The sequence below is a fragment of the Centruroides vittatus genome, unplaced genomic scaffold (genome assembly GCF_030686945.1).
Source record: "Centruroides vittatus isolate TY-2023 unplaced genomic scaffold, ASM3068694v2 contig_1215, whole genome shotgun sequence".
In the NCBI taxonomy this organism is placed as follows: Eukaryota; Metazoa; Arthropoda; class Arachnida; order Scorpiones; family Buthidae; genus Centruroides; species Centruroides vittatus.
In genome coordinates, this window is record NW_027120777.1 from 488,295 (window position 1) to 515,627 (window position 27,333).

Below are 27,333 nucleotides of genomic sequence, written 5' to 3' on the forward strand. Positions count from 1 at the left end.
TCTTTGCTAGATTATTGGTGTTACTTTTCTTCAATTTGCATCCAGCTTTTTTCTGTATACATTGATATTACCAAGTTAAATCACATTTTACTTATTAATGATTGATATTATCAATTAGAATTCTTTTTTTTTTCTAAATTAGTTTTACACCTGTATGTTATCTGTCCTATTTACTTTCAAGAATAACATGAAATAAAAATATTTTAAGTAAATCTTAAAATCTTCAAAATTTAATAATGATACCAAAAGACAAACTAATATAGTCAGTTCAGTTGATAAGATTTCATAGATAAAATAATAAATTTATCTTACTATTTATCAAATCATCTATAACTTAATTTCAATTGAAGAATACTATTTCAAACTGATTTTATATAAAGAAGTATAGATATAAAATTAATTAAGAAGCATTCTTATGATTATAATCCAAATAAAAGTATTCAAAAAATTTTAGAAATATATAACAATTTTAATTGTATTTTCAGGAACACAAATATTGAAAAATTATACTTACTTTAAATTTATATTTCTAAAATCAAGCAAGTGAACTGCACAAACATGTTATTAAACAAGTTAGTACATTGTCTTCTGTTATACTATATCAAAAACAAAAACAGCATTGATGAAAGTTCAAGGAATGAATGAATAAACTATTTGATAGTTCTTTTTCCTTCTTATTTGGTTATCTAAATATTTTCATCCCAATAAACTTAGCAGAATATTAATGACATCATGTTGTTAATGCTCTGCTGGTCTTTATAAATATTAAATGAAATAGTCGGGTTCATAAATTTTAATTTATATATCATTATTGTTATTAATAAACATTTCAAGTGAAAAAAATTAATAAATGTACAATAACTACTGCTTCATAAGAATTACCACAAACACACCCCTCAATATAAAACAATGTTTTCTCCAAAACACAGAAATATGGCAATATGGCTTTTATATAAGTGATTCAAGAGAAAATATATACTACTTTGAAAAATTTTCCTTAAAATAATTGAAAAAAAGTAATATATCTTCTAGATTTAAAAAATGACTCAAGAATATACATAATTTTCAAAAATAAAATTAATTTTATTCCATATAAAATTATCTATATTGAGTTACAATTGATTAGTCTAAATGTAGACTATTGTACATGATTAATTTCTAGCCAATAGTCTAGATTTTCAGGGTTAATCTCTATTTGAGCAGTTCCAGAATGTTATTTGTAGCATTTTCCATACAAATTTTTTTTTCCAGAAATTTTTATAGATAAGAAAAAATTTATATATTTTGTTTTCAATGAATTTCATTATTAACATGAGTTAAATTTAACCGTTCAATATAGATTTAATTCAATTTAGGTATAACATTACAGAAAACTATTAAAATAAAAATAAACTAAATAAATTGTAAAACAAAACTTAACTACTGAAAAACAAAATGTGTGTCATTTATGTGCTTATGCTGCTATTAATGTCATGACCCAGACTGGTCTTGAAAAGTTATAATATATTTAGTTTAAGTGGAACTAAATAAATAAGGACTCAAGAAAAACTGATCTAATATCCTTAGATCTTTTTTTTTCCTTCAAATTCCAATCAATCTATCAATTGTTGTTGTCCTTAATAAGCTTTTAAAAAACTTATTAAGGACAATAATTTATAGATTGATTTGTGTCATTTTCTAATGAAAAAAAATGTAAAATTCATACACGCATGAAAGAATTCAGCAATCAAATATGTAATTAAACAATTAAAAACATAATTAAAATATTAAAAAGTTTTCTTAATTTAAATATTTCATATTTTTTTAAATGAAATAAAATTTCTAAATTTTACAGGAAATATGACATCATTTAATAATAATAATAATAATGATAATAAAAAAAATCAGAAATCTGATCATTATATATATATATATATATTTCCCAAATATAAGATCCATTTCAATTAAGAGAAAGAAAGCCCACTTATGAAAATGTTTTAGGAAATCATTTTTATAAACTTTTTCTTGGCTATGCAGAATTATTTTGCACAATCAGAAAAAAAAAAAAATTTTAAAAATATTACATCAGCCATTGATTTTCAATTTCTATACAGTAACTGTAATATATCTATAGCAAATAGTTTCCGTCAACCGTGTAACTCTGAAATACTGTATATTGTTAGAAAACATATTTCATAAACCAAGAAGCCATAAATATATAAAACAATTAGTTCCTATATTCATTTAACTTTACATCATCATCAAAATCAGCTTACCAAAAAATCATATTTATTTTTTAATATACTCGTTTGATTAAATATAACCTTTTAAAGTAAAAAATTAATAAAAAGTACACAGCCAGCATTATTTACATTTAATAAATATATAAAAATATAAATACAACTATACAAAGATAAAACTTTGCTTGTGTCTTTCCTTCTCGCCGTTCACTCCGTCGGCAGTCCTTAGACGATTCACAAACTCTCGGAGACGACCTTTCTTTTGAGGCTACTGCCACAGCAGAAGAAATGTAAAATCAGGTAAAAGCGTCATCTGGTGTTATTGCCACATTCATAATATCACATTTCAAAGTAAAAAATTAATAAAAAGTACAAGGACGGCCGATGGAGTGAATGGCGAGAAGGAAAGACACAAGCAAAGTTTTATCTTTGTATAGTCGTATTTATATTTTTATATATTTATTAAACATAACCTCTTAATCACTTTTATAACCACTTCAAAGGGGTTTTTTCGATGAATAAAATGAATGTTATGTCCTTTGAATCTGACACTCATCTGAGTTCAGAATTATTCAGAAGACAAATATCAGATATTTTATTTAAATGCATTTTGGATTGAAATTCCTGCCAATCCTCCTCAATAAAGGTACAATCTGCAACAGAGCCCATACCGATTTTCAGACTCTTCAAATCAATCACAGTAACAACTTTTTAAATTTTATGTCAAATGCAACATAAAATTACTTTTCAATACATGAATAAGGCAAATTCACTTAAATGGATATCATATTTAATTTGAAAGATATAAAATGCATGATGAACAGCTAATATCAAATCTTATGCATACAAAAAGAATGTTTTGAAAATTTTATCCTATTTGTATTATATTGTAATTCTGCTAACAGATCTAGATGAATGTAAAATTCATGAAAAAACTACGGGTATAATGTGTTATTTTGCTTTGCTGAATTATCAACTTTTTTCTTAAAGAACACAACTGACAGCAGATTATCGCTAGTTTCAGTAAGAAATGAAACTGCATATGAAATGAGATTGTCATATTTCATTAAACTAATATTAAACCTGTGAAAATGTGATGATATTTGGATGAACTTTTGGAAAATTCTAGTTTATTAGGCCTACTAATAAAACCTGAAATTACAAAAAGCAAATTTTATTAATTTTATATTTAATTTGTATTATAACAATTCATCTCTACGATCTAGTGAAATTATTTAACTAAACATTATTATTTTAAAGGTTATGTTTATATGTTTTAAAATAATTTATCAAAATATGAAACTTAAGTTTTTGTTTATTTTTGTGTGTGTATGAAACAAATCAATTTTTGAAATGTTTATTAAGAATAAAAAAAGACTTCTAAATTATGTAAAAGTTTTTTAATGATTTAAAAAGCTTGCACAGTTGTACAAAAAAAAATGATGATATTCAAACATACATAAAATTCAAATAATGAATCCAATTCACATAAAATTATTTAATAAAAACATCAAAATATGTTTAAAATAACTTTAAAGTAATCTTAATTTCAAATTATTAAAAATTGTTAAGTTTCAGATAACATCTAGTTTCTCTCTCAACTTATGCACATTTCTAGGCATTTGCTTGTGTACTCCACATAATTCCAAATATTTAGCAAAGTTTGATTTCTTTTTTCCAAAAATCCTACTGAATATTTGTTTCTTAAAAATTTATAAAAGTCAATAATGCTTTTTTAATGAAAATTATCAATTATTATTTTATTAATAAATTTATTCTTATTCCTATATTAGCGAGGTTGAGATTGAAGTTTTAAATGCAAAAACATGTACGTCAGACATTCAGTGCTGCTTTCCTGTAAGCCTAGAAGTTTGACAATGGTATTAGGAAAGTCAGTGGAATCAGGCACAACATTCCAAATGCCATTGTCAAACTTCTAGGTTTACAGGAAAGCGGTGCTGGACGTCCGATATACGTGTTTTCACGTTTAAAACTTCGGCTTCAACCTCGCTATTATTTTACTTTAAAACAACAATGTACAACAATGTAGTTGGGTTGTTATTTCTTAGTAGTAGAGATTTATTTTGTAAAATAAAACTATGAAATGCATAATGACATGGATATATTTTGTATTTAATTGATTGTTATATTGATAGTTAGTGTATATACACACACATATTCGGATTCATAGCATAAGTATTGCTCACTCAAATAAAGAATCTTATTTTTGTATTTAAAATACATTCTTCTTTAATGTAAAAGATGTGTATTTTTATAAGTTAGCATATTTATCTTCTTAACAATGTATAATTACTTTCAATTACACCAGTATGATAAATCTGTGATTCAATATTTTCAAGGTACTTTTGAATGTTTAGACAGTATTAGGTTTTTCTAATTTATAAAAAAATATATATTTGTTAGATTTCAAAGCTTTGCATACATGGTGTGAAATCAGGTCCTAAAGCTGTTGTGAAAAATCTTGATTTTTCTGTTTGAGGTTTGTAATTATCAAATAAACAATAGCAGATTTCTCATTACATGAAGTATTTGTTGCAATCATAATCTTTTCAGTTATATTAAATCTAGTGTAATTTTTGTCACATAAGTTAAAAAGATAAATAAAACAAAACATGTAAGTACTGTATTTTTTAATGTTTTAATTATGCAAATTAAATATTTGACTTGTGACTTGGAAATTTTAAATTCAATTTTGACACACCTTCAGAAAAAAGGTTTGCCGTCACCGAATTAAACTGAAGTTCATCAAAAGAGAAATCGTTTTAAATCCAACAAAATTATTTAATATAAATATTTCAATTTTTAAAAGGTTGAAAACATTTGTTATATTCATGATATCAAAAGCAAATATATAGTAATATGAAATATATTTGAATGTCTTTTTGTATTTGAATATGAAAAAATACACTTGACTTGATTTTAGTAATCTGAAGATAGCTTTTAAAAAATTGACAGCATTTGTTGTAATAAATAATTCCACTGGATTTATAACATTGGTTTTCTTTCTATTCTAAGAATATAGGATATTTATACTACATTTTTAGAGCAGTTCTAAATTTAAAATTGTTCCCAAGTTAAATAATGGCAAATGATAAACTGAGAAGTTCAAATACATTACTTTAAATAAAAATCATTATAGTTCCCATATTGTTTAATATCACATATAGGTTTAATTTTGACTTTATATTGAATAGTGTAAATATTATAAAATAATTTGTGATATTGAATAACAATTTTTATTTTTACATACATACATGCAAAATATCCTTACCTGAGAATCATCACTGCATGAGAAAACATAAATCTTGTTTCCTAGAAACTTATGTCAATATTGAATTTAACCAATGTATATGAATCTTGTGTTTTATTTTTCCCCATTATATAAATTACCAGTTTCAGTAATATATTTTCAATCATAAAACAATATAATACTACTACAAAAATATTATTATTAAATTAATTTTTCAATTTCTTCAATAATACATATTCAATTTTTTCCATTTAGAGTCATTTATAATTATCAAATAACTACTTTCACATTTAACATCGACATTATATATTCTTAGCTAATTTTTTATAAATGAATATTGAAATTAATTTACCACTAAACTTAATTCAAAGTAAAACTTTCAAATTTTTACTTCTGCTACATTTTAACATTATCATCATCTACAAGTATCTTCAGTGCCATCAAGGGGGGAAGCTGGAGATTTTTACATAGCCAGGAGAAAACTTAAGGTAGGAACAACTAGGATCCCTATTTATTAATGTTATTTTTACTAACAAAATAATCAAATCTTTAAGACTACTTTTCATTAATAAAGAAACATTCTATATATTTCATTTGTTTAAAAAGAAAAGAAAAAAAAGAGCAAAGAAATCCATTAAAGGACCCGCTTTACCCTTAAGCCACCGTAAAAGCTCTCAGTGACTCTGAGTATGTTAGATATTATTATTATTGTATAGTAATTTATTATATACATACTGTATATATGGTATAAGACTTATTGTTATAACTAAATTGGATTTAACAAGATCTATTTTTTTATATCATTGTTAATCTGTTGATTTAAATAACAATAGTTTGGACTATTAAACGCCTTACTACAGTAAAATTTATGTTTTCCATTAAAATGATTTTATTACCAATTTCTCCTCTAATTACATAGATTATATATTAAATTAACATCTATTTCTGATCAGATTTATCTGATAATGTGGCTTTTTATTTTTAAATTTTATATTAATTAAAATACAAAAATAATAGTTTTATTATTATAGCTTGAGTCTCCAAGCCAAAAAGTGTTTTATTTAATAATTTAAACTATGAATAAAATATAATTTACAACTCATCTTAAATTTTTTAAATAATTTAATAAATTTTCAATATATAAGCAAATTTATTTCAATTATTATCAAATATATTAATTTGTTGTATAATTATATATTAATTTTAGTATTTTGCCACTGTTTAATATTACACAAAAACAAATTAAATCAATATATAACAATTAAAAGTTTACTATTTTCAATAAAATAAAGATTCAATTTAAAAATTTTACAGAATTTATGGAAATTCATAACAATGAACAACAATATAATGTAATAAAATTATAATTTAAGTTTAATAAAACAAAATTTTGAAAATTAAGCATTTAATTAAGTGAAAGAAAAATCTAAATTTTGAAAAAAAAATCAAATAATAAAATTATTTAATTTAAAAAGTAAATTATATTAAAAAATTCAACATTAAATATTAAAAAATGAAGAAATGTAATTATGAAGAACATTTTTTTAAAAATTACGTTGAAGTTTTAATATAAATTTAATTTTTAAATTAAATGGTTTATTTAATATCAGCTTTTTATCCGATTTTACAGTTCTTTTAACTGTGGCCTTCTAGTGCATACTGCTAATTTGTAATATAACCAAAAAAGCAAACAGTAAAAAATTACTTTTAATTTAATAATGAAACATTTTCCTCTTATTGTTTATCTATTAAAAAAAAATTTTCTTCTTCAGCATTCCAGAAGTTTGTTTATTTTTTAAATTATCAATAGCTATTTTTTTAGAGCTTATCTATTACATTTAAAACTAAAAGTAGTAAGTATTTTATACTAAAAAATTCATATTAAGTAATGTCTTAGCAAAAATTATGATATGAAGAATTTTATGAATTTAATTTAAAAATAATTACCGTATTTTACGGACTATAAGACGCATTTTTTTCTTTGAAAAATTGCCTCCAAAATTCAGGTGCGTCTTATAGTCTGTAGCGTCTTATAGTCCGTAAAATACGGTAAATAATATAAATATAATTATTTTGTGTAAGTAAAAAGATGTAATCCTAATCTTTAAGTAATGTATTGCTAAAAACACACTATCTAAAAAGTAATTCCTTAATTTTTTTTTTATAAAGCCTAAAATTAACTTTTAAAATTAGAATTTAAATTAATTTTAACTTAACGATATTATTTTTTTGAAGTATTTAAACATGATTAATACTACATAGGAAGGCAAATGGGGGGGGTGAAATCAAGCATAGTTCATTTCAAAGTAGCAAATGTTTTGATAGCATTATTTCGTTACATTTGTTCAATAAAATTTTAATTATTTTGAAAATTATACTAATTTCTGTAATAATCTCTCTTACAGTAAATGTTTTTATAAACTACAGTTTGCCAGCAAAATGTTTTTCTGAATTATTTGATATAGTTTAAAGAAATAAAGTCAAGCGTTTCATGATATTTTATATTATTCTCATATGAATTGTATATATAAAATTTTAAATCTCAATTTCTAATGTTTTCATAAAATATGTCTCCAAATTTGATAGTCAACTGTGGACTCAACTTTTTATATACCAGTATTTAAAAATTTTTATATATAAGAAGAATAAAACTAAATTTTAAACTAATTAAATTTATGTAATGTCTTCATCCCTAAAATTATCACTATTTTGTAATGTAAAACATGTAAATGAACATTAAATAAAGCTTTTCATATTGGATAACTTAATTCTATATCAAATTTATATCAATTTAATAAAATAATACGTAACTATTCACAGAAAATCTGCTACTATCAATTAACAAATTTTTACCTACTAACGTTACTTATTTAACATTAATCTTAAAAAACTCTTAAATATTCTTTCCTCTTCTTATTTTGCAAACTTAATGTTTTATTTTATTAATAATCTCTGAAAAATAGTCAGATATGCTTAAATATTTTCTTAACCTATTTATGCACATACTCATAATTTTAAGAATTAATGTCAACTAACTGGAATTTAAACTGTTCTCTTCATAATCTTAATATAAAATAAGAATGATTTAAGAAATAAATTATCAAATATAAAAACTTACTTTATGTTGTAAGCATATTTTAATAAAGAAAAATTTCTTGTTTAATAATTGGCACAAAATTAAATGATTATTTTCAGACCTATTTTTGTTTATATTTCACAATATTCTGGTTCTATTTATCTTTCATATTAGTCTATTTTTAAAAATAATCTGAATTTTCTGTTATATATTTTAGTCATCAGAGAGTTGAAAAACATCTGATCTATACCATATAATTCAAAATTAATAAAATTAATACCTTAAATCTAGTAAAACATGAAACCATGTATATTGGCCATCTTCAGGTTCTAGAAATTAAAAATGGCAATTATACATGGTTGGAAAAGTTTATCTCATTAACAAACATTCCATTTTTTACTGGATTTAAGTTTTTTTGGGGTATTAATTTTAGTAATCACATCCAGTTTTTGGAGTTTCTCATTTCAAAATTAATATTTTACTGCATCAATCATCATATGCTCATATCATTACTCAATTAGCATGTGATATTATAAAAAAATATAAAATCACAGTAAAACAAAATGCATTAATGCCATTAAAAACAAATTAAGAACATGAAATTGTTAATTACTATGTTTCATTTTTTAGAAATGGAAACATTCCAAAGAATAGAAACCTGATTAATAAAATTTCCTTTAATAATTTGCAATTTTTATATTCCAGAATTTGAAAATAATAAATCAAACTGCCAAAAAAATAGTAGTAAAGAAATTTTACTCTCTACTTCTTTACTATTTTGTTATTTGCCTTATTTAATTGAAGTTCTATAATTTATCATTAAGAAATTAAAAATGATGATGAACACTAAAAGAATAATTTTTTCCAAACTTTGCTCTAACATAAGAATTTAATAGTTGTAAAATTTGCATTTATAATTTGAGAAATTCAATATATTAAAAAACTAAATGTCAAGTTTCATTTATTAGACAGGCATTGAAGTCTGAGAAAAGTAATTATTAAAGAAACTTCATAAACAAAGAAAAATACATCAAAACTATTTCCTGTAATGTACTGATTTTTGTCATTAATATTCATGCACCAAAAGATTCTCTTTGTACATAAAAAGAGAATCATTTTGATGCAAGAATTCTTTAAAATATAACAAAAATTGTCTCGTACAATAAATAACTTTGAAATATTAAAAGCATTTCTGAGATAATTTAAATAAATTATTGTGTAACTGTCATTAGATAAATTTAAAAATTCCTCTTTTCTGATATATAATTATTTTGCTCTAGAGAAATAAATTAACACATTCATATCAGTTTCAGCATTATATTATTATTAATTATATCATAATAAATTAATTTAAATATCTTTAATATTTAAAGCAAATTGTTCTATTTCATCTCTATTGTATCAAGTTCTAATGACATGATTATAATGAAAATAAAGAAAAGCAATGATGTTGTAATTGACAGAAATAGATTTGTTGATTGATAGTATTTATGATAAATTTTTGTTTAATTTTATCCTTAATGATCTGGACATGTTTTAATTTCTAATTTATTTTATTTTAATAGATCCAAATCTAATCAATTCTAACCACATGTGGTTCTCTAAATATATTTGATGAGTTAGAAACCTCCCACAACATACATAAATTCTACACTTACTTCTGATTATTTTTCTCTTGTTTTATGTAAACCTAATTCTTCATTTTCAATTAACCTAATTGTCCTTTCAAATCTTAACAATTTCAATTTATTTATTTTCAATTCATAGCTTAACTTTAATGTTAAAAATTATGTTTAATGAATATATATATATATATATAGTATATATCAGGTTTCTATACAGTAACATCTTTTTGGGAAATCTTTTACATGAATTTATACAGACTGTGTGGCATTTATGTAAAATTATCCAACTATAATACATTTAAACTATTAATAATTAATGTAATTAAGAGTGATAATTATTAAATATGTAATATATAATGTTTGTAGAATAATCAGTTTTATACATCTTCTGAATTTAGAATATTTTCTAACAAATTGTTTTTAATTTATAAAAATATTTTAAATTGCATTATTATGCTGTTTCTTTTTTAAAATACAAGAAAAAAATGAATACTGTATTTTAATAAAAAAAAAAAAAAGTAAATTTATTTCCACTTTTCTTTTAGGAGTTAATACTATTAAAGTCTGAACATTTTTAAGTTAATTTTAAATTCCATCTCAGAAACTATTTGATAAACTCTTCTTTTTTAGCAACAGGAATGTTTAATTTAAAAATGAAATTTTTACATATTTCAAAATAATATTTACATAATTTAAAGTAACTTCTTTTTTAGGAAAAGCAAATTATTTAAATAGAATTTTAAATCCCAAAAAAAGTTTTAAATTACATTTAAATCTTAATATATCTGTTGGGATTCTTTCATTTTATCTATAATTTTATTTTTAGTTTTTTAAAATGTATGATCTTTGTGTAAATTTCAAAAATTACTGGTATGTATCATTAACATAATAAAATATTAATGAAACAGCCCTTGTTATATCACTCATTCAGATATATCATGCATTTTTTTTGTCTTTCAAATATAAAAGCATCTTAGTCATTAATTTCTTTTAAAAAATCAGCTGCCTTTGAGTTTCTACAGTCAAGGAAATATTACCTTATTCTATCATTAGCTTGAAATTCCCATTGTATATATACAACCCATAAAAAAAAACAAGTCAGAATGGAGATTGAAAATAGGCAAAACAGATGGATAGATTGGACATATCATGCCATCTGGTTTATCACTCCTCATTTGATTTGTCTCCTAACATGCTTGATATAATTAATGAGTGTCTACTGTATTAATATGCAAAATATATTTTATGTAATAATTTCCAATATAAATAAAAAGCACTAAAGTTATAGATAAGTTAATGTCTATTACTAAACCAAATGACAACCTTAATTAATCGGGCTGGCTGGTTTATATATATTTAATATCTATTACTTTTATGCTATTCTTACTATTATACTTATTAATTTTGGGATAAAATTTAAATGGGAAAATCTTTGTTTAAGCATTAATAGCTTTTAAAATCTATACTGATATTCATTGGATATTATAAAATGTTATATGTTTTATCATATTTAGGATGTTCTTAATTCCAGACAATATGTAAACAGTTTCTAATTAAATACAATTAATATAATTAAAGAACTCTGCACAAACCTTATGGGAAATATGTTTTGATGAATTTGGCTGAATCTTTCATATTTTATAGTTCTAATCATGATCAAAAAGTCTCCATATGCACAAAGTCAAGTCATGAGTTATTCCATGTCAATGATGCAAAAACAGCATAATTCATGCACATGTTGTGAAATCCTAAATGTTTTTTGTTTCTAAATATAAAATGATATGTTTTCAAACATTATTAATATTTGATGCATTATCTGAACTTCCTTGTGGAGAAATCATTCTCTATGTAATACATGCAAGGCTTTATTCATGTACTGTTTGGATTCCTGCTACACTAGCAATATAGCACACATTGCTATGTGATGTACAAATGTCCTTCTTGCAAGAGAATCATTCTGCTGAGACTTGATAACAGTTGAACAGGAACTCTATTTGGCCATTTTGAAGCATATACTTATTATTGTATAAGTACACTCACTCAAACCTCAGGATTCAAATGCCTCACTTTTCAAAGAGTTTGGTTTACGAACAAAATTTTGAACTCTTTTTGCCCCAGTTGCCATATGATAACTTGGTTGCTGAGCAAGCTACTTAGAAGAGCTGGCCACTGATGATCAACTTCCTATACTTCCTATATTAAAGAAATTCACCAACTCAATTAATTAATGGCAGGACTATTGGTTCAGAGGTTAGTGATACTGAAATCACCTCGTGTCATAATACAAATCATCAATGACATTGCTATTTAAACTAGTTAAGTAATGCTATATAAGCGTGTAGCCAGAGCAAGGCTGCTCGCACCTTCATTTTCTAGATTATGAGGGAAAAAAGAGAGAAAGAATCATTCATTCTCAACAATATATTTGATTTCTACTGTATCACTTAAAGGTACTGTACAAATATAAAATCAGAATAAGCCATTAATTAATTGCTATGCCAATGTATCATGAAATTCTGTCTATCATTATGGGCCTTGAACTTACAGATTGACTCATAGCAATCTTTATTGTAACTGTTTAAAAATATTGTGTCAGTTATTTTTTCACTCAACTGAATGCAACTTAGGTAAGACCGATAGTCATCTCTTTTTTAACTATATCTATTTTGATTTTTGGAAGAGTTAATCCCTGTGATTTATGTATAGTCATAGAGTATGCTAAGGTAAGGGGAAACTGTCTACGAGATCACAATATACTACCATCATTCGAAGAGCATGTTATGGGGATTATTGGAAACAATTACCATAGATGAAAGGTCCCTGATAGCTATCGAATTCCACTAAAATAAACAGAGGAAGAGCTGGAGGGCAAGCTTTAGGAGCATATATAATGTAACGTATAGTTCCTAGTGAACTATTGACAAGACCTTGAACCCATAAGTTGACTCTCAGCATGATTCTGGCATTAACTGAGAGATTAAAATGCTTGGAGCTGAGTCATCTTTGGATGAAGGCAGGGCAATATCTGGAGTGTTTTCAGATGCTGTGTAAGCAACAGGGCACCCAGTTGACTGCAAGTAGTCTTCGTTGCTTTGTTTAACTTGTTCGTTTGTCGGATATAGTCTACTGCCATTTGGAACTGGTCAAGTTCATCTCTGGATAAATAGGCTCAATAAATAGATGCTGCCACATAGGACGTAGTCTTAGTCAACTCTTTTTGACCTCTAATACTGAAGAAAAATGCAATCTTTGTTTTGACCCCTATCTTCAGATCTACAAAAATGGATCATTTTTGAGAGTTGAAATTTTAATTGGTTCATCCTTGAATGATGATGAGTCGTCCTAGAAAATTTCATCAAGATCGAACAACTCATTCTAGAGTTATGATGTTGACAAGGGTTGCATGAAGTCAAGTGTTATTCGTTGCTCAGCTTTGCCTCGTTCCAACAATTAATTTCAATGCACACAAGGGAAAGATACTATTTCCAGTTTTCAGTATGTGCCACAGTTGAATTTAAATCAAATTACTTGATAAAAACCACTTTAATTGACATTTGTGTAATATAAATGGCAGTCAAGAATTCTTGGTTAAATATGCTTAAGTTAAATTAATTGATAAAAATTTATTAATATAGTATTATTAAATATTAATATTATAATATATATTTATTAATACTAAGTAGCCAGTTAATTAAACTAAAAATAATACAGTAATTAAATTTAAAAGAATAAAATAATAATTAAAACTGTCCTTTACGCCAAAACTGAAACTAAAACTAAAACTAAAAATAAAATAAAATAAAATCAATTGAAACACAATATGTCAGAAAATGTGGATAAAGTATTTGTTGTCAGTCTTGATTGATTCAGTTATTTTGCATGACTCAACTCTGCCTGCATTACATGCAGGCAGTCAGAGTTGAGTTTCTGTTTATAGCACTTATTTGTAAAGTGTTTGTTCCTTCACTGCCAACTGAAATCAAAACATTTTACTTTTAATATATATAAATAATAAATATTGATATAAATGATGTAATATTATATATAATACAATATTGCCTTTTATATGCATTTTATGCATAAAATACAGTTAACAAAGTAAAAAAAAAAAAAACTGTTTTGTTTTGGGCGTCTGCAATGGATTAATCCATTTTACATTATTTCTTATGGAAAAATTTGTTTTTGAACAACTTTTAGGAATGAATTAAGTTTGAACCCTGAGATTTGACTGTACTTGTTTCCTCAAAGTTTTGTTCTTGAAGTTAGAAAAAGCATATATTTTTCTTTTCTTTTTATATTAATATAGTTTACATTGTCTAATATCTTTTCTATCTAAGATAGAATAAAAAAAAAAAAAGAATTGCTAATTCTTCCTTATTAATATCAATTTATTAACTTCCATAATTCTGAAATAGATTAATATGGTTGTCAGAAATCATTTGCAATGAAGCAATTCTTCCACAGCAAATAACTCAAACAGATGTAGAAGAAAATGCTGATAAATGCAATATCACTGTTCAAATATATGAGGGATTTTTTGTGACAAATCTAACAAGAATATTTTATAACACAAAAATATATATTTGATTTTGTGCTATTGGGACTTTTGTACAGGACCACTAGAACCTCTAAATATCAAAGATTCAGTCAAATCAATCAAGATCCATTTCCTATAATGTTTGTATGGGCCCTTTGTCTAAAAACAATTTAATGTAGTTGCATATGACTAAATATTATAAGTGCAATAAAAAGCTTGTGTTCTTTGATTTGTCTATTAATACTAGTTGATTCTCTATCATATATGACAGAATATAAAAAACTACTACAGTTATATTTGTAAAGTTTACTTAACTACAATAAATGTACTGAAATAGATTGTAAATTAAATTAATAAATAAATAAGTAAGACATTGCTTTAAAGCAATGTTTGTCACACCACAAAATAACAATAAAATGAGAAATTATTTATTGTGACATTGTCACAATGTCGGGGTACAATTTTTCATCACAGTGCTCTCAATTTTAGCAGTGTCTTGCCCTGAACATCATACTTTTCCTGTTAACAATACAGTCATGCCAGTCATCTATCTAACGAAAATTTTTTTAATTGAAATAATGGTTTGGACCAGAAGTTTGTATATAGTTAATAGGGCCTCCTGTCCCTATTAACTATAAGCTTTCCATATCTGGTCTTAACTTTTATTTATCTAACTCTGTTCTCAAGATTAAGAAAGGACAGATAGACACACAGACAAATCAGATATCAGTGGGAATTTATAGATTTGAAAATTTTTGAAAACCAGCTCAATAATAAACTCCCAATCAAAAGAAACTAAGATACATGCAATGCATAACAAATGTAAATATATAAATACACAATACATAAAAACAGAAACTCATATAAAAGAAATACATAAAAATATGTAAAGCCAACAATAAATGTAGTAAAATTTACAAAGAAAACAATTTTTTCCTTTTTTTTAATTTTTCTGTCCTGTAGGCATTAAGAGAGCATTTTTATCAAGCATATCATGGATTCAACCAAGTGCCAAGAGATGAGGCCTAGCATATATGGAACAGACCACCTCATAAAAATTACTGGGATTCACCATCTGGATTCAATCCAGATCCCCAAAGCAAGAATCTGACAGCTTAACTGTTCAGCCATCAAACAGTCCATTTCTGTTCATTAGAAGTTCATTTCTGTTCATAAAACTTTCTAACATGATGCTATTTGCTACCATACAGTTAATGTTTACATAATATATTCAGTATTACAGAATATATAAAATAAATTAAAAATATATAAAAAGTAGCAAATTTAATTAATGATGATAATAAAATAATAAATCCTACAGTACAAATGTTTAGCACAAACAGTTAAAATCCTTGCTATCTAATGACAACAGCTTATATCGGATAAAGAGAAGCAACTCCAAACAGAATTAACATTAGCATAAATTGTATAAATCTATTCCAATGTTGGCTGTGTATTAAGTTGCTATGTTACTCCCATCATGCTTCCAGAAAAAAAACTTTTACCAAAAACTCCAAATCTTAATAGTAACTTCAGAATATTTTTTTATACACATGGTTATTGTCATACTCATAATGAGCTTTTTGTTTTTTAACCTAAATATTGTTCATTACAGTAATTAAAAAAATTGCTCTTATGGGTGTTTCATTCATAATTTTGAAGTTGGTTTATTATAGATAATTCCATTATAAGTGAATACTGTATATAATATATATATACACACACACATGCATAATATATAATATATCACACAATATCACATAATATATATATATATATATATATGTATATGTATAAATCCAGAAATTTTTATTCAAATTCATTCTTTACTCTATAATTCAAAATGTCATCTTGTAGTAAAAATATAAGGAATTAACATTTCTGCATGTGCATTGTTAAATGTAACATGAAGTAAATACACTTAGAATGCATAAAATATTTTCTTAATTTATTACATAAAATTTTATTTATCTGATTCTTTATAACAAAGTATTTTGTACAATTTTTTAATTCTTTTAAAAATAATAATATATATAAAAAAATTATAAATTTTCTTACCATATATTTGAGTATTAAACAATTTAACAATGTATGAATGAAGAAATTGGTAAAAATATTTATGTTACAACTAAAATGAAGATACATTCAGAAATAAAACCAAATCATTTCTCAAATCATCTTTTTCAAATTGCTCTCATCTTATATTTCTAAATTGCTTTTTCCATAATCTTCATTAGGAATAATAAAAATTTAACGACTGGTTCATTTATTTTATTCGACACAATACAAAAATTTGAAATAAAAATTATTTTTTGAAAGCATTAACAGTAATTCACCGAACAGAAATGACAAAAGACAAAGATTCGATTGGATGCACAATAACTAAACAAAATTAACTTGATTTTTAGAAATAAATTACATTGCAAGTAAATTGACCACATCAAATGTTTTAAACATTCTAACTTAGAAAATAAATTAGTAGGTACCGTATTTTACGGACTATAAGACGCACTTTTTTTTTCGAAAAATTGCCTCCAAAATTCAGGTGCATCTTATAGTCCGTAGCGTCTTATAGTCCGTAAAATACGGTATTATTTATAATCATGAAAACAAATACTGAAAAAGTTGAATTAACCTAAGATATTTCTTTTAAAAAGTCAACCTTAAAATTCAAGAATATTTATTACAAAGATGTTAAAACTATCTTTATCTCATTTTTAAAATTGTCATTCTAATGTCTTTGTAAATTTGAATTATTTTATTAGTGCACATTTCAAGAATGTATGATAAATGTCTCTCTATTCATCCTAATTTTTTCTTTTAATGTTTAATAAAAAAAAAAAAAATTTGAATTGTAACAGAGATAATCCAGGAGATTTTATTGTCCCAGTTAAATGACTTCAAACTACAGGATGCAGAGTATTCCAAAATAGAATTTAGTTGAATAAAAAGAACATCCAATGAATTGTTTAAGTGTTAGGTTGAAAACATTTTTGTTTCATTAAACTTTTTGCTGCAGTTGATTTTTAAGGTGTGAATTTATTTTCTGACATTCCCTCCCAGTATTTTGTTAGGATGCAAAGTTTCAGTAGAATAGTTTAATTTATCACAGTTTGAGAAACAATCCAGATCCTAAAGAACTTTTATCAGGTTGTTTAGTTTCTTCATACAGTAGTTTTCCATTGCTAGTAGTAAGACAGTCTGATGTGATGATATTAGACTTTCCCCCTATGGGACTATCTACAGGGAAAGGTTTACACAAATAAGCCTAACATTTTGCAACAATTAAAGGACAACATTAAATTAAAAACACTAGAAACACTCCAAAACGTAATGGAAAATGCTATAAAAAAGGGCCCAACTATGTATTAATGCTTGAGGTGAACATTTCTCAAATATATTCCAGGTGTAATATAAAAAAAATGTAAAGATTTAAAATAAAATATAATTTATAAATTTATTTTGAAATTTAAACAAAAATAAAAAAAATATCAGATGATGTATGTTTTGCTACCCTATACAGTTGAATATATAAATATATATACATAACTTCCTTAAAAATTTATCAAAAAATAAAATTACAATAATAAAACGATATTCAATAAAAACAGAACATTTTATTATTATGTATTAGTTGAAAAATACAATAATAAAATGCCATTTTTATGACTAATTTTTATTTTATACCTAAATATGTTTCAGGTTATAATTCCAACCATAAATAAAATAAATTAATATTGACTTTTAAAAACCTATTCAACATTGTCATCATTTATAATATATTTTTAAAAGAATTTGAAACAACATTGTTAGAATGACCTATTTACTTTTATCCAGAAATATTGATAAATTGTATAAATTTCTAATAAAATATTATGAACAAATGTAGAAAACAGGCTATATTTTGGCTAATATTGATAAAATAGTAGAGTGACTACACTGAGATTCAAATATTTAATAGCAAAAATATGAATTTCTGCAATATTTGACATAATACTGTTCAAAACTGTTAATTTAACTCAAGTTCTTTTAATAAATATTACACATAGAGATAATGGCTTATCGAAAGTGTCCGATGTTTGAAAATATACATTTTCGGTAGAAAATCAGAAAAAATTTTTGTTGTGTTCTTTTTTATACACTGTTTTAATATTAAAAGTTTTATAAGAAGTCATTAATTATTTCTAGAATTAGTAATTTAAAAAAAATTAAATAACAATTTTTTATCGTATGAAATTTATTAATAATTCTCTATTTCCATGTGGATTAAATATCATATTTCTGTTTTATAATAATTTATACTGTATATTAAGTAATGAAATTAAACATGAAACCTTTTAATCAAGTAAAACGTTTAGTGTTTAATTTTTAATTATAGATAGATATTTTATAGATAAAAATGTTATTTTTATGTATTTTTTATTGATAAACTAAAATATAAAATCATCATTAATGATGTTTAATTTTAAAAGGAAATTTTATTTATAAGAAAGAAGGTGCTAAAAAGCTTTCTTTATAATTAAGAAGTTAATCTGATACGCAAAACTAATATTTTCAGTAGAAAATTTTTTGAAAACATTTTATTACTGAACTAAATCATACATACAAACTTGTTTCTGATAAATCAGTCACTGTGAAATGTGTCAATTTATTTATAAACCTAATTTATTTATAAAGTTTTCTATTTACATCTTTCAAAATTCCATAATTTACTTTCTTCTAAATTATGATAAAATTTATATTTATCGATATATTATTCAACAGTGTTTTTTTTGTTTTTCAAATACAATTTATGAAAAATACGTGTTGATTTTAATAATAAAAAATTAATAAATCTTTCAAGAAATAAAATAATAATCAAGTTATTTATACAAAAATAAGAGTGAGTGTTAAATAGAAATTTACTGTTCGAGTTTGTTTTTCAATTCTATGAACCTTAATCTAATAATCAAAACAGCCAATATAAGAATCATCTAATTTGCTTATAATTTAATCAGTTATCCTAATGGTGTATGAAAACACTGAAATTTAAAGTAATGACTAACCTTTAAAGTCAACAATTAGATATGCATAAATTATAAAAGCAAGAGAATTTTTAAGTTGTGAATCAAATTAGTTAATCATTGAGAGAAGAAACACGTCTATAATTCTATTATGATACAGTTTCAAGTAAACATTACCAGTAATAAAAATTATTTTATTAACATTTTTTGAATTAAGCTAACATAATTTCAATCAAATAATATCTTGACTATTATGAACAGAAAAGGAGAAAAAAAATTCTTCTTTATTTTATAAATTTGTAAACATAAAATGCATAATATAAATATCAAATGATATGTTTACATAGTATTTCATACTTCAGTTAACTCTTTAATTGAATGATCAATGTAGCTGAGAATTCATTTTTTTATGATATACCTCATAAAAACTATATATATACACCTGTATATAGTTTTTATGAGTTTTTGTTTTTATAGTTTTTATATTGTTATATATAACAAATTCAACTATATACATATAATTTGATGTAATAATCAATACTATTTATGTTAGATAGATTTCATACATCAATATAAATTATTCAACATAATGTTATATTTTACTGACTAATGGTGACCTGCAATTTTGCTGATTTACATTAATTGATAACAATTATTAACATCTTTTTCATTGTAAATTAACTTTAAGGTCAGGTCCAATTTTCCTCTTTATCAAACAAATCGTAGGAATTTAACCAGATAATTGCAATTTGGTACATAAAATCTATCCTTGATGATGATAAACTTGAGTATTTGCAAAAAATTTCATATTTTCAATATATTATAATTTAATCAAATTTCTGTTTAAACTCATGAAAATAGTTATTGCGAAATTTATAATTGTTCATTTATATAATGAATTCATAAATTATATCAAAAGATATATATTTATTTGTATTATTACAGCTAAGTGTACCAATGTTTTGTAAATATGTTGCTTTTTTTAATTTTTAATATTCAATTTTAAGCAATTTACATTTTGATTTCAGCTTTTAAATTGAAATTGTTTCTTATATTATTCTAAAAATTGTTCTATTATTAAGGATCTGTTGATGTAGTGATTTCAAATAAGTTATAAATTAATGAAAATCTGTTTGTTGAAATTGTAACATGAACATGTATAAAGATATAGTTACAATTTATTCACAATAAATATATCTTCACTTTTAATGCATTGTTAGGAAAAACATTTGTTTTAAATCATTCTGGAAAGTCAAACAATTTAAGCTATATATTAATAATTTTATTCAAAGAAATTAAAATTAAAAAGAGTACTTTTTTGTAATTTTGTGAATTGAAAAATATAAATCTATAATAAATCCATCAACTCAATATTTAATTAATGTTAAGTAAACTGTCAAATTATGCCCAATAATAAAGCAATCGTTTAGCATTAAATAAATCACATAAGTAAAGGTAAACCAGACTTGATGCATTTTTGAAATTAAATAAATCTACAAGATATTCTAAAATAAAAACTTTTGCATTAAATTTGAAATGAATGAAATATTTACATTCAATCCAAATGTCAACATTCATTTATATAAAGAATCTCTAGAGTTTATTTTCAATTACATTTTGTTTTGTAAACAAGTTACTTTCTAAGCCAGACATTATTATTTACATATTGTCTAGCTTAGTAACTAAATCTCTTTTTATGTGCGATTTTATTTGTGCGATTTTTTTAATGCGAATTTTTAATTTATGCGGGTTTTTTTGTGCGATTTTTTATTTGTGCGGTATAGTTGGCGACTAGTCTCGTGCGATTTGTCATGTCTCACGTTGACTTATTATAGCTAAATAAACTTATTATAGCATAAATGCACTTATTATAGTAATATTATTGCATGAATATGCGAAAAATGAAATAATTTTCTTTTTAAGTCAACAAAACACCACCTGGACAAAAATATGTAAAACAGACGATAGACCAGACGATGCAGTCAAGTGCTGACATCTGTTGTCAATAAATTCTATTTCGTACGGTTTTGAGTTATTTTCTATGTGAGACTTTTTTTTATGCGGTCCCTGTTGACCGCATTAAAAAAATATTTTTTAATTGTGTGGCGAAAACTATTATTTACAGCCATTCATGAAGTTTCGTGCGATTTTTTTTAATTGCGTCTTGTTTTAATGCGTTCCTATCGCCCGCATTAAAAACTTTGACTGTATTGTCTAGCTTAGTAACTAAATTAAACTGTTTCATAAACTAAAACAGTTTCAAATTAACAAAAGTAAAAGTTATTAATTTAATATCCTGTTACATTTACTTTAGACAGTGGTTCTTAACCTGGGATGCATGCACCCTCAGGGGTGCGAGAGAAATTTCAAAAATTTAAAAAAAAAATAGCTAGTGTGTATGGAAATGGAATTTGAAAAACTAGACTTAGAACAGTTCTGGTGTAAACAGTTAGAAGCTTACTGTATCCACAACTGGCAAAAGCAGCACTAGAGACACTTTTACCATTTGCCACCACCTACCATTGTGAAATGGGATTTTCAGCACTTTTGCACATCAAACAAAAGCCAGAAATCGCTTAAATGCATCTGATGACTTATGCGTGGCTCTTTCAAAAAAAGAGTCTCGTTTTAATAGAATTATTATGAATAAACAACAACAACTTAGCCATTAAAATTTAAATATTGCTTTTTATGTTATATAGTAATATATATTGTAAATAAACATGGCATTTGTTTATGCAATAAATGTTTTTTCTTAAATAAAAAATATACACACATTTTTAAGGAGGGTGCAAGAGCTTATTTTCAGATTCAAGGGGGTGCTGACCACTAGAAAGGTTAAGAACCACTGCTTTAGATAAAGCAACCAAATTCATTCCTTGATTTGTTGATGTCTTGTTAATAAAAAAATATTAAATTCATATTTAACACTTATTACCTTTTTTTTCCAATCATTGATTATTGATCTGTAATAATCAGTAATAATTTTCTATTTTAATTAAGTTTATTTCTAGTTAAATAATTGTTTAATCAAAAACAAACAAATTCAAATTATAAACTAGATATCTCATATCAACTTTGAATCATTATATATTATACTTAGCTTAGAAATTTACAAATATTTATAAACAAAAGTCAGTAACAAGAGAATAACATCAACCAAAATTACAGTCTTTCATCTAGTATTAAAGATTTTAGAACAATATCAAAATATTTATTTTAAAGATTGTAATCTTACATAAAAATTATATTTCGATTTTTTGTATTGCTTTTTAAAAAAATATAATATATACAATCATCATACAGATAAATTGGTATAAAAATCTGTTTTTGGTTGATATACCATTCTTGATTCTAAATATTTGGCATTACTATAAAAATAAATTTAATCATTATTAAAGTCATTTATATTATTATTCAAGTAGGCTATATTATATTCTCATTCATAAAAATTAAGTCACCTAATTCAAATGTGTACAAAATCAGACCTCATTTTTACATCTGTCTAACAGACCAGTCCATTAAAGAAATTCTTAATCATGCTTCTCATTAAGAATCTCAATCAAACATACCATATAATAATAATAATAATAATAATAATAATATAAAACTTGAATAATAATATAATTTAGCATTAATATGCAACATTAAATCTATAACTTTAAAAAAATATAAAAAAAACAAGTTAGCAATTAGATAAATTTCATTCACTTTAAAAGTATATTAAACATACAAAAATTAAATCTTAAAAATTCTTTCATGGCACATTTATTTTACAAGAAAACAAGGTTTTATTTTAACTTAACAAAATAATTTAACAATTACAAATAGCTAATTAAGAAATTCTTAAAACAGATGCATCAAAAGTATGCCATCACTATACGATCCATTTATCTCTATTATTCTTTCGACGTACAGATTTTACGGAAAGATTAATCTGCAGGCAACTTGCACTGTCGAGAAACTTTAGCGATTTATATATTGCAGTCACATAAGAAAATATACGTGTGCTAAAATCTCGCAAAAGATTACAAGTAGATCACCAGAATTCCTTTGACTATTCCTACGGGCACAGTCTATAGCTCCGATTAGGTTCCAACTACCTCCTTCGGAGCTGCAATTGTACTAATTTACTTGCCTACTAAAAAGATCGACGGAATAGTAGTTAAACCGAAATAAATGGAATAAAACAGAACCGTGACATAAGAAAACGTTCACATATTAAAATCTCACAAAGGTAACCATCAATTCCTGGCATTTTTTTATTTAACGTATAGACTGTACCGAAAGGTTAATCCCGCACGTACCTCATACTGGCAATATATATATTGCCGTCACACAAAACATTCACATATTAAAATCTTGCAAAGTAGACCACCAGTTCTTTTGACTTTATTCCTACGGGCACGGTCTATAGCTCCGACAAGGTTCCGTTCGGAGCCATAACCGTACCAATTTACTTATCAACGAGAAGACCAACGGAACAGCAGTTAAAACACAGTAAATTTTGCAAGAAAGTCTCTCTGTTATGCAAAATAAATTTTTCTTACTTCTTAATCCTTTTACATCATACAAAAATTAAAAAATTCTTTATAAATATCTAAACCATCTTAGGTAATTTAAAATAAAATAAATAAAAAAGAAATTGAGAGATTTTGCTATATCTTAAGACACATGAAACAGAACATGATTAAAATCAAAACATTTCAATTTCACTTATTAAGTTTACCAAGGCAGAAATCTGTAAACCGGTTACAAACGACTTAATTAACTTTAAAATATGATTTTTAAACGATAAAAATGATTAAACCCACACGAGAAACGGGAGACAACACCCTAAACAAATTTTCCATCTACTTACCAACCAGTCCTCTCGTCTCTACATTCCGATTATTAGTATCTAATATTTCTGACGATTCTTTAGACTTCACGATTACCACCGAGTAAATTCAAACACAAAAGAAACTCGATTTTTCAGCATTTAACTGAAAACGATGCTTAAAAAACAACACATTCCACTACCTACATCGCGAAATGTCTCTCCGTGGAACAGATGCGTCACCAAACGATTCAAAATATTATCGATCGACTTTTCGCTCTACCGAAGTTAATAAATTAATTAAACGTTTCCCCCTTTAAAAAATCCGATATAAATACGTAATAAATTTTCTATATTATTAATAATATCGATATTTCATCGTTTTTTAATGTTAAAATATAATTATATAATTTTATAATAAATGGAAGGTTTATTAATAAATATGTTTTTTTCCCCCTATTCGAAATTTCTGGAATGACAGATTGATGCAGAAATAATAGTACGCTAAAAATCACGCTAAAAATAATAGTTCATTTGGTATGGGTTTTAAATGAATTGCCGAGATGCTACCATATACTGTATATTACACGCATTGTATAATCATCATATATTTGATTTATGTGTTAATTGGGGCTACTTTAATTGTTTACTTTAAAAATACCCCAAAACTATTTTATACTCCACCCTGCGTGGATTAATCCCATTAATCCGTTATGATTTGATTAGGCTCACGTTAGATGATGAAAATATTCTGGAATATCAGGACAATCCACCCATAAATATTCTTGGTTCGAGCCGAATTCGAACCCGGATTCCCCAGATTAGTAAACTAGTGTCTCGGGCCTCGGCCATTTAGCAGTCCAAATAAAATAACAAAAATTTGAGATTTTGTCATAAATTTTTGTTTAGTTTTCTGTTCTAAGAACAAATATTTCTTGTAAATATAGATTTTGTTTTCTTTCTTCACTTGTACATAACTCGTAGTATTAAAAAAAAAAAAAAAAAAAAAATTGTAAAGTGTGATTAATTAAATATGTATAACAATACAATAAATCCCCGCTTTATGATTAGCATACATTCTCTATTAATTAAAACAATATGATATGTCTCACCTGTGTTGTATTTTGTGTTGGCATCAGCGTGTGGTATGTGCAGTTTAAAAAAGTTACGCACCAAGGAGGGGGTGTTAGAATCGAACGAAACTTTCAATGTGGACGTAATGACGATAATAAGTTTTGTAATTACAATATCATAATAATGCGACAATTTCCTGTTCAACAACTATACAATTTACAGGAAGCTTTAGTTCTTTTTAGGACTTTCTTGTCTAGTAACTTACATTTAGCGATACAATCGGGTCTGGAACTATAAGAATCGTAAGCTTTCTTGCGATAGATTTGTCCCACGGATGCTGCAAAAGTCGTTCCAGATAAGTCAATGTTAGATGGTCGAAGCTGGTATCCCATCTGATCCCACAAATGCTCGATGAGCAACAAATCTGAAGATCGGACAGACCAATGAAGAACGGCAACGTGTCGGAGACTCTCCTGGAAAATCCTAAATGTGGGGGGATGAGTATTATCTTGCTAGAAAATTGCTGTTTTCGTCTTGCATGAAAATGAAACACGAGGGCACAGGATTTCCTGAAAGCGCGGTTAGTTGTTAATGTCTCTCGCACTCCTACTAGAGTAACTACCATATGAAATGCCCCCCCCCAGATCTTCACATCAGCAGTGAGGGACAGAATGCCGCTCATTAGTAAAGACGGGATTAAAGTGCTCACCACAAGTTCTTTACACTAACACGGTGATCGTCCGTTCTCAAACAGAACTAGAGTTCGTCACTAAGGATGATAAACTGCCAGTCCGCAGCAATTCGTTTTTCTGTTATAGCACCACTGCAATTCGGCAATGGTGCTTCGGGTGCTAATGGCAGGTTGCATAGCGGTCGCCAAGCATTCAAATTTGCCGCTCACCTGTCAATGATATGGGAAGAGAGGATTCTTTAGCGAGGTTTTCACGCTTCTGGATGATGAACAAAGATTTCGTTAGAGCCGTTTCTTCTTGTTTCATGATCGTGTCAACGTGCAAAGTCTGACCGTCATGTGTATGTGTCCTCGCGAATCCCCTCAAAGTTAAGTCAGAATAACTCAAATAGTATACAGTTTAGCGAAATTGTTATCCTTCATACCACCGTCCAATAACGTGGTCTTCCTCAAACTTTGTCAGTTGTGTGTAATGACTTTGTGCCATACAGGCATGCCTGGCTTTCGAAGCCCTCAAAATAGATAAACCTGAAAATTCTGAACACAGTCTCTGCAAATGTTTTCATAAAATACTTGAGTGCCGATTTTAAGGCGATTTGGTGGCATTACCTCGCTTGCAATTGGATCATTACTAAACATTTATATACCTTCCTCAGACAAAGCTGTATTTTGAGTTTTGCAGAAAAACAATTCTATTTGCATGCGTAACTTTGCCAATAGGTTTGTTTATTTAATTATAAATAACTTGCTGTATTCCATGAAAACAGTTTCTTACTTTCTAAACATTTAACATTTTTCAGATTTTCATTTTTCTCCTAATGTATAGGTTGATTTGATGGATAACGGCAACGCGATTCGCCAAGGGGATGCCTCCTCGGACGACTTTCTATTTAAAACTACTCTTTGTTTAGGTATCAAATATGAAGAATATCCGGAAAATTCCCCGCGGCCAGCCCGTTGATAAGATACAAACTTACGATCAACTAGCACTGATTGAGAGTTTGGGATTTTATACACC

General features: G+C 25.6%; 1 protein-coding gene across 2 annotated transcripts in view; it reads right to left on the reverse strand.

Annotated features, from left to right (window-relative positions):
- LOC136986781 (uncharacterized) overlaps positions 1–24,807 on the reverse strand; it is a 110,989-nt gene extending 86,182 nt beyond the window's left edge. For both annotated transcript variants that reach the window (XM_067284416.1, XM_067284404.1), the window contains exon 1: positions 24,593–24,807. The gene's annotated coding sequence lies outside the window, so the exon portion shown is untranslated. The remainder of the gene's footprint in view (positions 1–24,592) is intronic.
- Between the last annotated feature and the right edge of the window lie 2,526 nt (positions 24,808–27,333).